Source organism: Podarcis liolepis (assembly GCF_965112155.1).
Source record: "Podarcis liolepis genome assembly, chromosome: 10".
In the NCBI taxonomy this organism is placed as follows: domain Eukaryota; kingdom Metazoa; phylum Chordata; class Lepidosauria; order Squamata; family Lacertidae; genus Podarcis; species Podarcis liolepis.
This window is the reverse complement of record NC_139562.1, coordinates 5,178,669-5,190,325: the sequence shown is the minus strand read 5'-3', so window position 1 is coordinate 5,190,325 and position 11,657 is coordinate 5,178,669. Positions and strand designations below refer to the sequence as shown.

Below are 11,657 nucleotides of genomic sequence, written 5' to 3'. Positions count from 1 at the left end.
TAGATTTATAATGTGTCAATTTTGAATGGATGTTGTTAACACGAAATTGTAATTGCAAATGTAATTGAGATGAGAAAGCTTTTGGAACACAGAAACAAAGTAAATAACCAAACCATCAATTCTAGCATGTGGGAGGCCACCTGAATTATATAATTTGGCATCTGAATGATTGGGATTAGCAATTGTATTATAATTTGGCATTGTTATAATGAGGCTACTATTGGATTATTGTAATAGAAAACTATGTAATAAGGTATTCCCCCCCCCCAACAATAATTTTTAAGGGCCACAGCAGGTTCCCCAACACTTGTTTAAAAACGTGAGGTAGCAAGAGCAATCCTATGTATGTCTACTCAGGAGTAAATCCCCTTCAGTTTAGTGATACTTCCTAGAAGAGGAGCCTAAATTATTGCGATTGCTAAATTACTGCCATTGAGTTATGGCACTGTGCGGGACCAGAGATTTGCAGAAGATTGGAAGAAGTATATGAATTATTTGAAGAGCAACCGTAATCAACAAATTACGCTAGGAGGACTACAAGAAGAAATATACAAAGTGTTACAAAGTAGAAAAAGATAGAGATATTGGTTATGAGTTTGAAATGTAATAGGGAAAATAAGAAATGCATACTGAGAGATTGGACTGGAAAATTTTCAGACAGGATTGATGGAAGGCAAAAAATTGAGTAAGTTGTAAAAGTATGTTTCATTACTGTTGAAAATGATATGTTAAAAAAAACTAATAAAAATTATATATATATTTAAAAAATATAGTTATGGCATTGTTGTTGTTCACTCAGGAGTACCCCAGATGGGCGGGGTATAAATACTAAATTATTATTAAATTATTATAGCTCACCACCCTCACCTTTCCATTTTTACTTGAAATCTGTATTTACCACGATGGCAACTGCAGAACTGCAGACCCACGTTCGGGAAACTCCTCTTGAGGAGCCCTTTCCCCTTTCCTGACGGGAAAAAGCAACTCGCCTCAGCGCCTCCCGCGTTTCCCGCCTTTTCCAACGGCCTCCCTCACGCGCCCGTTTCCCGCTCGGCGCATGCGCGCGCGGAGGGCCGGCTTCGGAAGAGGGCGGCTCCGCGTGTCTCCCTGCGGAGCCGGAGCGCGCGCGGCGTGAGGACGTGGCGCTTTCCAGCCAATCCGCTCCCAGCCGCTTCCCCTTCGGCTCCTCCCACCCACTCCGCCTTGCCCAGCTTCGGTCCGCTAAGGGAAGGGAGGAGGGATGGGGAAGGCCAATGGTAAGGCCGCGAGGGAAGGACGGCGGCTTCTGATTGGTGTGCAGGGCCAGGAGGAGGCGGGGCGTGGGGCGGGGAGGGTTGGCCTTTGGCGCGGCCGTTTCCGGTCGTCGTGAGGGGGAGAAGCGGAGGGAGCCGAGGCGGCGGCGGCCACGGCGGCAGGAGGGGGAAGGTAACGGGGCCAGCTCGGGAGCGGATAAAGCGGGGAGGCGCGCTCACACGAGCACGTGCTCCTCCAGAGGAGGGGGGTGTCGCTGTTCTGACCCGGGAGCCGCTTCTGACCCGGGTTCAGATTCACGTGTGAATGCGACCGGGGATGGTCTAGGAAAGCGAGAGCGTTTTTTCCGGGGAAACAAAAGGCTCCCAGTGCCGAGGAGTCTGGACAGCCAAGACGTGCCTCCTTCGGTCCCTTACGATCGCCTCCCGACGGCCTGGGGACTTGCGTGTTTAAGCGCAGGGGCACGGAAGTAGGGTCAGACCCGGGGGCCACCCGGGCCCACGTCTTGCTTTCCTATCCAATGGTCGTCTCTCTCTCTCTCTGTGGTGGTCAGCTGCTGTGTCCCGTTTTGTTCTGTATTTGTGTTGTTGTTATTATTATTATTATTATTAATTATTATTATTATTGCTTGTTAGCCGCCCTGAGCCCGGCCTTGGCTGGGAAGGGCGGGGTATTAATAATAATAATAATAATAATAATAATAATAATAATAATAATAATAATTTATTCTGCAAACCACGCTGTGATCTTCGGATGAAGGGTGGCATATAAATTTAATAAACAGCAATAACTGGGCAGTCCGCCAGCGGGGCCTCCCTTGACGTTTTTCCCACCCGGGTGGAAGTCGTAGCCCAGAACGACTGGAGGGCGCCAGGCTGGGGAAGCTGCTCTACGGTGCCCTTAGGTGTCAATTCTTTTGTCCACCTGTCAGTTTGCCCATCAGTCAGGATTCACCCCACCCTCTAATTTGGTGCTCAGGTTCATCCTGCTGCGCAATTGTGATAGGTCTAACAAAATGGTTAGTAAAGACTACTCGAGTCAGGTCTGTCTTTACTAACCATTTTTAAAGGAAAGGGCTTTTCTTTTTAAGTTAAAGCGCAGCAAATTTATTAAGTTGCTTACGGTTTATGAAGTGCCCTTTTCTTGGTTCTGAACCTCCTGTTGATCAGTTTGATCGTGACTTCACTGAGTGTTTTCTTCTCCTGTGCGTTAAAAAAATCTACAACATACATATGTATACAGACACAAAGAGAGAAGCATGTAATAAATAAATAAACAAATTAATATAAATAAATGAACCATATAGGAACCTTATCCTCCATGAGGTTATATCAACTCTTACTAGCCACAGTGGCTATGTTCTGCTTCCACTGTTGCAGGCAGTATGCCTCTGAATACCAGTTGCTGCGATTAAAAAGTGAGGAGCATTCAGGCTTGCCCACACTTAGTTTTCCTTTGCTTTCCAGACAGGTCCACACTTTAAAGTTCTGTATCTGAGCCCACCCACTCCCTTTTTGCCACAGTTTTTTCCCCTAAGGAAACCCACTCTTTAAAGCTCAATTGGAGCAAACAGCAGTTCACAGAAAACCCAAACTGACATTAGCTCTCATGGAGCACTGAAAAGGGTGTGTGTTTTTGCAGGGAAAAGTCGTGTACCTGGAAAGAACAGGCAAAAGCTAAGTGTGGATAAGTCCTAACTGTTGTACAGCCCTAACGGGATGCTGGACTTTAGCCTCATCCATTAAACTGGATTTTCTTATGTTTAACCTTCATTGTATAATTACAGACCATTGGCTCATGTAGTCCTGTGTACAGTATTGCTCACTATGAATGGCAGGGGCTTTCCTGGCCCTCCTTCCCTGAGATGCCCCCTAATTGGGCATTGAATCTTGGACCCTGGGCACTCAGTGTACTCTGTCATTGAGGTACAGTGGTGCCCCGCAAGACGAATGCCTCGCAAGACGGAAAACGCGCTAGATGAAAGAATTTTCCGTTTTGGAGGTGCTTCGCAAAATGAATTTCCTATGGGCTTGCTTCGCAAGACGACAATGTCTTGCGAGTTCCTGCGGGTTCCCCCCCCTTTCCCCCCTCTTTTTCTAAGCCGCTTATCAGCTGATCCAATCAGCAGATAAGCCGCTAATAGCGCTAATCCGCTAATCCTTCAATGGGCTTGCTTCGCAAGACGAAAAAACCGCTAGACGAAGAGAATCACAGAACGGATTCTTTTCGTCTTGCAAGGCACCACTGTACAAGCTCTTCCCGGATGGTTTGGGGTATTTCGAAAGATACAGAACAGTTGACGAATTAGACAAGGAACAACCCAGTGATAACTTGGAATTCAAGGACAGTTTGTTTTGAAGCAAGTATACAGCAAGCATATAGGAACTTCTCTTACTGGGTTTTTGCTAATTGTCCATCTAGTTCACGTTTTTGTTTGGGCATGATGTGAAAGTTACAGCTACCGAATGTTGGTGGTTTTTTTTTTAATTGGGCTGAGGTCCAGCTCTGAGGACCTTCTGGCGGTTCCCTGCGAGAAGTGAGGTTACAGGGAACCAGGCAGAGGGCCTTCTCAGTGGTGGCACCCGCCCTGTGGAACGCCCTCCCGTCAGATGTCAAGGAGATAAACAACTACTTGACTTTTAGAAGACAGCTGAAGGCAACCCTGTTTAGGGAGGTTTTTAAGGTTTAATGCTGTATATTTTTTTAATATTCGGTTGGGAGGTGCCCAGAGTGGCTGGGGAAACCCAGCCAGATGTACGGAGTATAAATAAATAATAAATAATTTTATTTATTTATTTATTTATTTATTAGTTAGTTAGTTAGTTAGTTATAGCTAACATGGCTGCTCTTCTAGAACATATACTGTACATTGAAAGATGCTGATTCTGGGGTACTGTTGTTTTACTGTTTTTATTCTGTGACTTCCACTCTGGAAACACCAGGTGGTGGTGGTGTGTGTGTGTGTGTGTGTGTGTGTGTGTGTGATCTTTTGGAACTGGAGTGAGCAACCTGTGATCTTTCATCATTGACCATTCCGGCTTTGAATCCTAGGAACTGGTGTGCAACGAGATAATTGAGAGAGCTTGGGGATCTCCACTCCTGAGTTAAAAATAACTTAAATTCAATTTACACATTTTAAACACTTTCATGCCTGCTGTGTCCCTGGCATGGGAAACAGGGAGTGAGAGGGGAAGTGCCACTGAAGGCAGCAACATTTCCAAAGCGCTTGTGTTGTGGTATAACACTGGTGCTCTGCTCATCATAATACAGTGGTACCTCGGGTTAAGTACTTAATTTGTTCTGGAGGTCCGTACTTAACCTGAAACTGTTCTTAACCTGAAACACCACTTCAGCTAATGGGGCCTCCTGCTGCTGCCACGCCGCCAGAGCACGATTTCTGTTCTCATCCTGAAGCAAAGTTCTTAACCTGAAGCACTATTTCTGGGTTAGCAGAGTCTGTAACCTGAAGCGTATGTAACCTGAAGCGTATGTAACCCGAGGTACCACTGTATACTGTGTGCAGTTTTCACCTGGACTGGCTGGCATGGATTGATCACCTGCACAAACCTTTGTCATTATTTCTCTGACAGTAGCCAGCTGTTTATCTGGGCGTGAAGGTAATGGTCTTCTCTAGCAGCTGGTACTTGGGGATTTTCTCCTTCTGAATGTGGGGGTTTCATTTTTGGTAATCGTGACTGATAGCCCTTGACAGACAAATTCATTCACAGTAGATATAAGATTAAAAACAGCAACACATTTGTACTTGCTACAGAATCAAGGACACTGTGACATCACCTTCCCCAACCTGGTGCCCTCCGGATGTTCTGGACTACAACTTCCATTGACTGAGGCTGATGAAAGTTGTAGTCCAAAACATCTGGATGGGGAAGGCTGCTCTCTAACATCATGTATATGAGATCCCATACTCTGTTAGTCTGATGTAACAAATTCTTTGGTTTTGTACTCTGAGTCACTAAGAGGTTATAAGGCTATTTTCATCCTTAAATGTGCAATCAGTGGGTGTAAAAATCCACTCTTTGATAAAGGTAGCTTGCTTATGTTAAGTGACTTTTTGTGCTCTAAGCTGTTTCAAAAGTGGTTGCCCTGAATTATTCCCATGTTTAGCAGTTGTCCATATTTGCAGGGTATGATAGCACCGTTTGCTATTTTAAGGTCACTCTCAGGCCACTGTACATTGTACACATTGTTGGCAATTGTGAATGACCACCACATCTGGATATATGTTGGGCAATCAGGCTGTTGCTTAGATCTGTTTCACTCAAGATGAAACAATGGGAGAAGCAGGTTACTTGATGTTAGTATTCTGAGTGCTGTTGGGGGCTTCCTGTGTTCTGGTAAGGTGCTGTTTAAGAATAAGTAGCAGAGGGAAAGAGAACTCGCATTTACTTGAATGAAGCTAATGAAAGTTTGTTTATTTAAGAATACTTTCCTTGAAATGTCACCCAGTCATTACTGAAATATTACGGGTTTTACGATTTTCAGAGTCTTGTGTTGTTGGTATTTTGTCCCGTTTTATTTTATTGTACAACACTTCAATTGCCTCTGGCTGTGGAGCAGCTAAAAAATCTGAATGGTAATAGTATACAGGATTTTTGTGTGAAGCTAAAGCTAAAGTATTTGATGCTAGTTCTTTAAAATTATATATTCATCCTCCTGGTGCCTAGATATCCGAGATGGTTTTCCAGCGCCAGGCAGGAGGCCAGCTTCTCTCGGACAGAGTCCTTTTTAAGTGTCAGGAGTGTCATGCCACATATAGATAGCTCAGCTGATGAAGATGGCCCCTTCCCAGTTACCTCCAGTGTTAGAAACTCAGATATATAAGCTAGGCACCAAATAGCTCCTTAAACCAGGGTTACAGTCACCAAAACTGAATGCCTAGTTGCCATTTTTTGGCCCAGATGGCTCAACAGTCATGTTTTTCAATACGACTTTTTGGTTCCTGAAATTCATTCTGATTGTGCAGAAAAAATATAACAGAATTCTGCAGATGCTAGTGTATGAAAACAGTCCCGATCCAAAGATCCCCAGGCCTGCACCTCCAGATGATGGAGACGTCAGGCGCCATCGGAGCAGCTTCACTTGGTCGCAAGTGGCCAACAACTGGGTGCAAAATGTGCCTGGCGCCTGGCAAATTTTGTTCGCTGCCTGGTGGCTCTTTCAGTAGACCAGAAGAGCCCTTCCGGATCAGATAGACCAAAGACCCGTTCAGTTCTCGCAGTTCTAATTAGATGCTTCAGGGAAGGCTACAAGAGATCAGTATCTATATGGCTGCTGGATAAGGCACTATTAGCTGAACTCTGAAAGCTTGACCTCCGGCAATGCACACCAATTTCAGTTGAGTGGGCCAATTGCCCATCCTTAAATGGCACCAGTTTTTGTATGCTGTTGTGTGCGCGCTGAGAGGATTACCACACTGCAATTCTCCCGCAAGCCAGGTTTATGTGTGCTGCCTGTCAAAACTGTTTCTTGAAATACAAGCCTCCAATCTACTATGTCACGATGAGTTTGGAGCATGTAACATGACAATTGCCACAGCGTGTCTGCCCATCTCTGAGATAAGAGATGCAAAAAGCTTCTGCATCTTGCTTTGTATAGTAATTACCCTCCAATCACTCTGCTCCCCCCCCAAAAAAACCCCTATCAACGACCTGTTGTCCGTGTCCCTTAGAATCCCCTCCTTTTTGTGTCATAGCTCAAAATGATGGGTTTTGAGGACAGAAAATTCAAGGTGCAGGCACATTGCAAATTGGATGTGCGATTGAGATTGCTGTCTCCTGTCCTGGGCTGTGCTTTATAGCTCATGGATATAAACAGCTCATTGTGTGAGATACTTGGAGAAACAGGCAATTTGCTTAAGGCATGTGTTTGTGTGCTGGTCTAATATGTTGTGGTTTTAACAGCCAGAATAGTTCTAATACCTTGGAAAAAAAGAATTGGAAGTAGGAGTAAGCCAGTTGGAGTCCTCAGCCGGTTTTAGGCAGCGTAGATTTTTTTTTTTAAACAGAACAACTGACTTTTCAGAATAAAGAAATGTAAAATTGGATTTACAGAGGCATGCCAGTTTTTAATGTTGTTGTTTAGTTGTTTAGTCGTGTCCGACTCTTCGTGACCCCCTGGACCAGAGCACGCCAGGCACTCCTGTCTTCCACTGCCTCCCGCAGTTTGGTTAAACTCATGCTGGTAGCTTCGAGAACACTGTCCAACCATCTCGTCCTCTGTCGTCCCCTTCTCCTTGTGCCCTCCATCTTTCCCAACATCAGGGTCTTTTCCAGGGATTCTTCTCTTCTCATGAGGTGGCCAAAGTATTGGAGCCTCAGCTTCAGGATCTGTCCTTCCAGTGAGCACTCAGGGCTGATTTCCTTCAGAATGGAGAGGTTGGATCTTCTTGCAGTCCATGGGACTCTCCAGAGTCTCCTCCAGCACCAGAATTCAAAAGCACCCATTCTTCGGTGATCAGCCTTCTTTATGGTCCATCTCTCACTTCCATCCATCACTACTGGGGAAACCAGAGCTTTCACTATACGGACCTTTGTTGGCAAGGTGATGTCTCTGCTTTTTAAGATGCTGTCTAGGTTTGTCATTGCTTTTAATAATAGCATGTTTTAAAAATGAAATCTGGCCTTAATGTGAGCATAATGGGTTGTATCCAATGCCCTGTGCGCATAGTTCTGCGCATAGTTCTGTGGGAACTTCCATTCCCTCTCCTCCCTCTGCGCACCCCCAAAATCTGCTCCCTCAACCCTTTGTAGCTGATTTTGAGGGTGGGTGGGAAAGGGAAAGGGGAGAGAAAGCTTTGTTGTGTGCCACAACAAAGGGACATCAGTTGTGCCGGTGCAGCTCGTAAACCTTTTGAACTCGACTTCTGACCCTCTTGTGAAGTCATTTGTTTCATACAAATAGATTGGGGGGGGGCTGTATGCATGATGCAAATGGGTGTAACTCGGATGCAGCTTGACAAGCTCGTGAGCATTATCTAATGCTCTAACAAAGTCAATAAAAGGATATCAGATTGTATAGTTGTGAATCTTTCTCCTCCCAGATCGATATTTCTTTGGTGAAATGGTCAATTTGTCCATAAGCACAGTGTTTCATACAGGTTTCTAAAATATTTGCATTTAAAGTTTTTAAAAGTATTTTGCATTCACTAATCTAGCTGCTCTTAATAAATGGAAGATTGGGTATTTATTGGTTATGTTCTTAATATGAGGAGTAAAATAAGATAGCAGAGCTACTTTTGTGTCTGGTTGTACCAATTGTCCCATCATTTGATTAATTGTTTGAAAAAACTTTTCCCCCAAAGGGAATAATCTTTGGGCAAACCCACCCTGTGTGTACTAGGGAGCCATGTAAATTTCATTTCTGCCAGCCAAGGTTAGATGTGTTACGATTAATTCTATATATAATTGTTGTGCTCCTTGCAATAAAGTCGGCTAATTATAAATGGACATCTGTGTAACACCTTGACTTTAAGTTGTCATTAATGGGAAAGCAAAGCTCGCTTGGATACGAGTAGCCAATTCACGAGGAAATTATGTTTGGAGAGGTGTTTTGGGCACGTTCGGTTGCAGGCCCCGGCGCCAGTGGCGTATGCCTGGAAGGCAAGTTTAACAAGAGACTTTCATTGTTGGCAAAATATCACTGACGTTTGCCACTTCAGTATGCGTAGGAATAGGCCCGGCTGTTTTGCCAGAAAAGTTCCTGGCTGATTCTGCTTTCTATCCCCAGGCAATGCCATAACACACTTGGCCTCTCTCTCAAAAAAAGAGCATTGGTAAAAGGAAGTGTTTGTGTGTGTTGTTGGAGCTTGCCTGGGCTTGCAGAAGGCTGAAAAGTCTTGACCAGTGTAACTTTCACGAGATTTTATGAACTAAGGGAGAAAGTGTGTTTGTCAAAATGAGTGTGAGTTTGCATCAGAAAGGGTATGTCACAGGATCAGGGTCACAAAAAGATAACCAGAAACGCCTGGAGGACATGGGAACACTAAAATGTATTGGGTATTCTACTCCAAGTAAACCCATTGAAAGTGATAGATGTGATTTACTTAGGTCCATTAAACTTAATGCAGTGGTGGCCAAACTTGCCCCTCTGGCTGTTTTGGGACTACAACTCCCATCATCCCTAGCTAGCAGGACCAGTGTTCAGGGATGATGGGATTTGTAGTCCCAAAACAGCTGGAGGGCCACGTTTGGCCATCACTGATTTAATGGGTCTGCTACTCTTAAGTAGAACCTGGTTGGAGGCAAGCCATTTTTGTGTCAGGTAAGGAGAAATTTCATTGTTTCCATTAAATCTGTTCTATGTTTTTAGCAGTTCTTGTTTTTATCTGTAAGCCACATTGAGTCCTGTTAGGGAAAAAGGTGGATGATGATGATGATGATGATGATGATAATGATAGAGTGCTTGTAAGTTGGGGACTGTGGTCCAAGGAAAGGCAGGGCAGCAGAGTTTTGAGCTCTGCAGAGCTCCAGGTCAGCGAAAGTTGTGAATGGTGTGCTCCATGCATTTGGGTTGGTCTTGGTTTCTGGGCGTAATTGGTGCTGTCCATCAGGACAGTGGAGCCATCTTTCTGTAAGTCACATGGGGCTGAGGAGGTGCTTCCTCTGAAGTCCAATGCGTGTGCAGGGACAAACCGCTCTCCCACTCCCTCAGCAACCATATTCAGAAATGGAGAATGCATACCAGGTCCTAGGTTCAATCCCTGGCCTTTCCAATTGCAGAATTGTACGTCTCAGGGAAAAGGGACGCGGGTGGCACTGTGGGTTAAACCACAGAGCCTAGGACTTGCCGATCAGAAGGTCGGCGGTTCGAATCCCAACGACGGGGTGAGCTCCTGTTGCTCGGTCCCTGCTCCTGCCAACCTAGCAGTTCGAAAGCACGTCAAAGTGCAAGTAGATAAATAGGTACCACTCCGGTGGGAAGGTAAACGGCGTTTCCATGCACTGCTCTGGTTCGCCAGAAGCGGCTTTGTCATGCTGGCCACATGACCCGGAAGCTGTATGCCAGCTCCTCCAGTAAAGCGAGATGAGCCCTGCAACCCCAGAGTTGGTCACAACTGGACCTAATGGTCAGGGGTCCTTTTACTTTACCTTTAAGTCGCAGGGAAAGGCACCTTTGCCTGAGATTCTGGAGAGCCACTGCTAAGCCAATGTTGGCAGTACTGAACAGGAGCAGCAAACTGACTCTGTACATAAGGCAGAAGAGACATCTTACATAATGTGCCGCTGGAATGCTTAGCTCACAGGGCCAGATAAAACTGTAATTGGACTTTCCGACTTCTCTGGAAAATGTTTTACATTACCAGGGAGCCAGCCCCCTGAGACCTTCCGGCCCTGTTTCTTTCAGATTAAAAGACTGCTTGGGTTGCAGTGAGGCATGCGCAGAGGTTTCTCACGTTAGTTTTTCATGCGTCAATTCCACACAGGCCTTCATGAGGTATTGTGGTGGCTCATTCTGGAACAAGGGAGCTATAGGGCGCCCTGTGGCCCATGCAGAGCTAGCTATGCAGCTATCCGAAGGGTGGTGGTGGAGGAAGATGATGTGCTATAAATAGTTGCTACTGGAATGCAAGTTGCACAGAACCCCTTCGAGCGCATCATGTACAGTGGTGCCTCGCAAGACGAAAAGAATCCGTTCTGTGATTCTCTTTGTCTAGCGGTTTTTTCGTCTTGCGAAGCAAGCCCATTAGCGGATTAGCGCTATTAGCGGCTTTTAGCGGCTTACCTTCTGATCGGATCAGCTGATAAGCGGCTTAGCGGCTTAGAAAAAGGGGGGGGGGGAGGAAAAAAACCCGCAGGAACTTGCAAGGGATTGTCGTCTTGCGAAGCAAGCCCATAGGAAATTCGTTTTGCGAAGCACCTCCAAAACGGAAAACTCTTTCGTCTAGCGAGTTTTCCGTCTTGCGAGGCATTCGTCTTGCGGGGCACCACTGTACATAGAATATATATGATGGCTTTGGCAGCAGGTAGGGGTTTTAATCTCTCCCCCATAATCTTAAGCATTTGCCAGAACATCTTGGTGACTCTGATCCCCTCCTCTCTTTTCCCTGTGATGTGATTTTTCTCCCTGGGCTGGGTGAGACTATAAATTGTGTATCTCTTTATGCATGGAGCTGTTGAAATTCCATAACGGTGAGCAAATTCTGTACTGCCACATTGTTTTGTAGTTGGCAGGAAAACACTCCCCTTCAGTTTTCAGATGGCTCTTGCCTGATGACATTTTTATTATCATTTTAGGTTAGGTGAGCATTTCCTAGCTGCTGTAGGTATGTCACAAAAAGAGGAGATTGTTATTATTAGTGTTCTTCATTGCGGAATCTTCCTTCAAGATGGAATTTCACAACATTGCAGAGGGAGTTCTTCTTAAGCCTAAAAAAGAACGTAACATAG

General features: G+C 45.2%; 1 protein-coding gene across 3 annotated transcripts in view; it reads left to right on the top strand.

Annotated features, from left to right (window-relative positions):
- Positions 1-1,310: 1,310 nt before the first annotated feature.
- CALU (calumenin) overlaps positions 1,311-11,657 on the top strand; it is a 28,084-nt gene continuing 17,737 nt past the window's right edge. For 2 of the 3 annotated variants that reach the window (XR_014516134.1, XM_083461557.1), the window contains exon 1: positions 1,335-1,425. The gene's annotated coding sequence lies outside the window, so the exon portion shown is untranslated. Of the gene's footprint in view, positions 1,426-11,657 lie in introns of all 3 variants that reach the window. The other variant, XM_083461556.1, reaches the window with a different exon arrangement.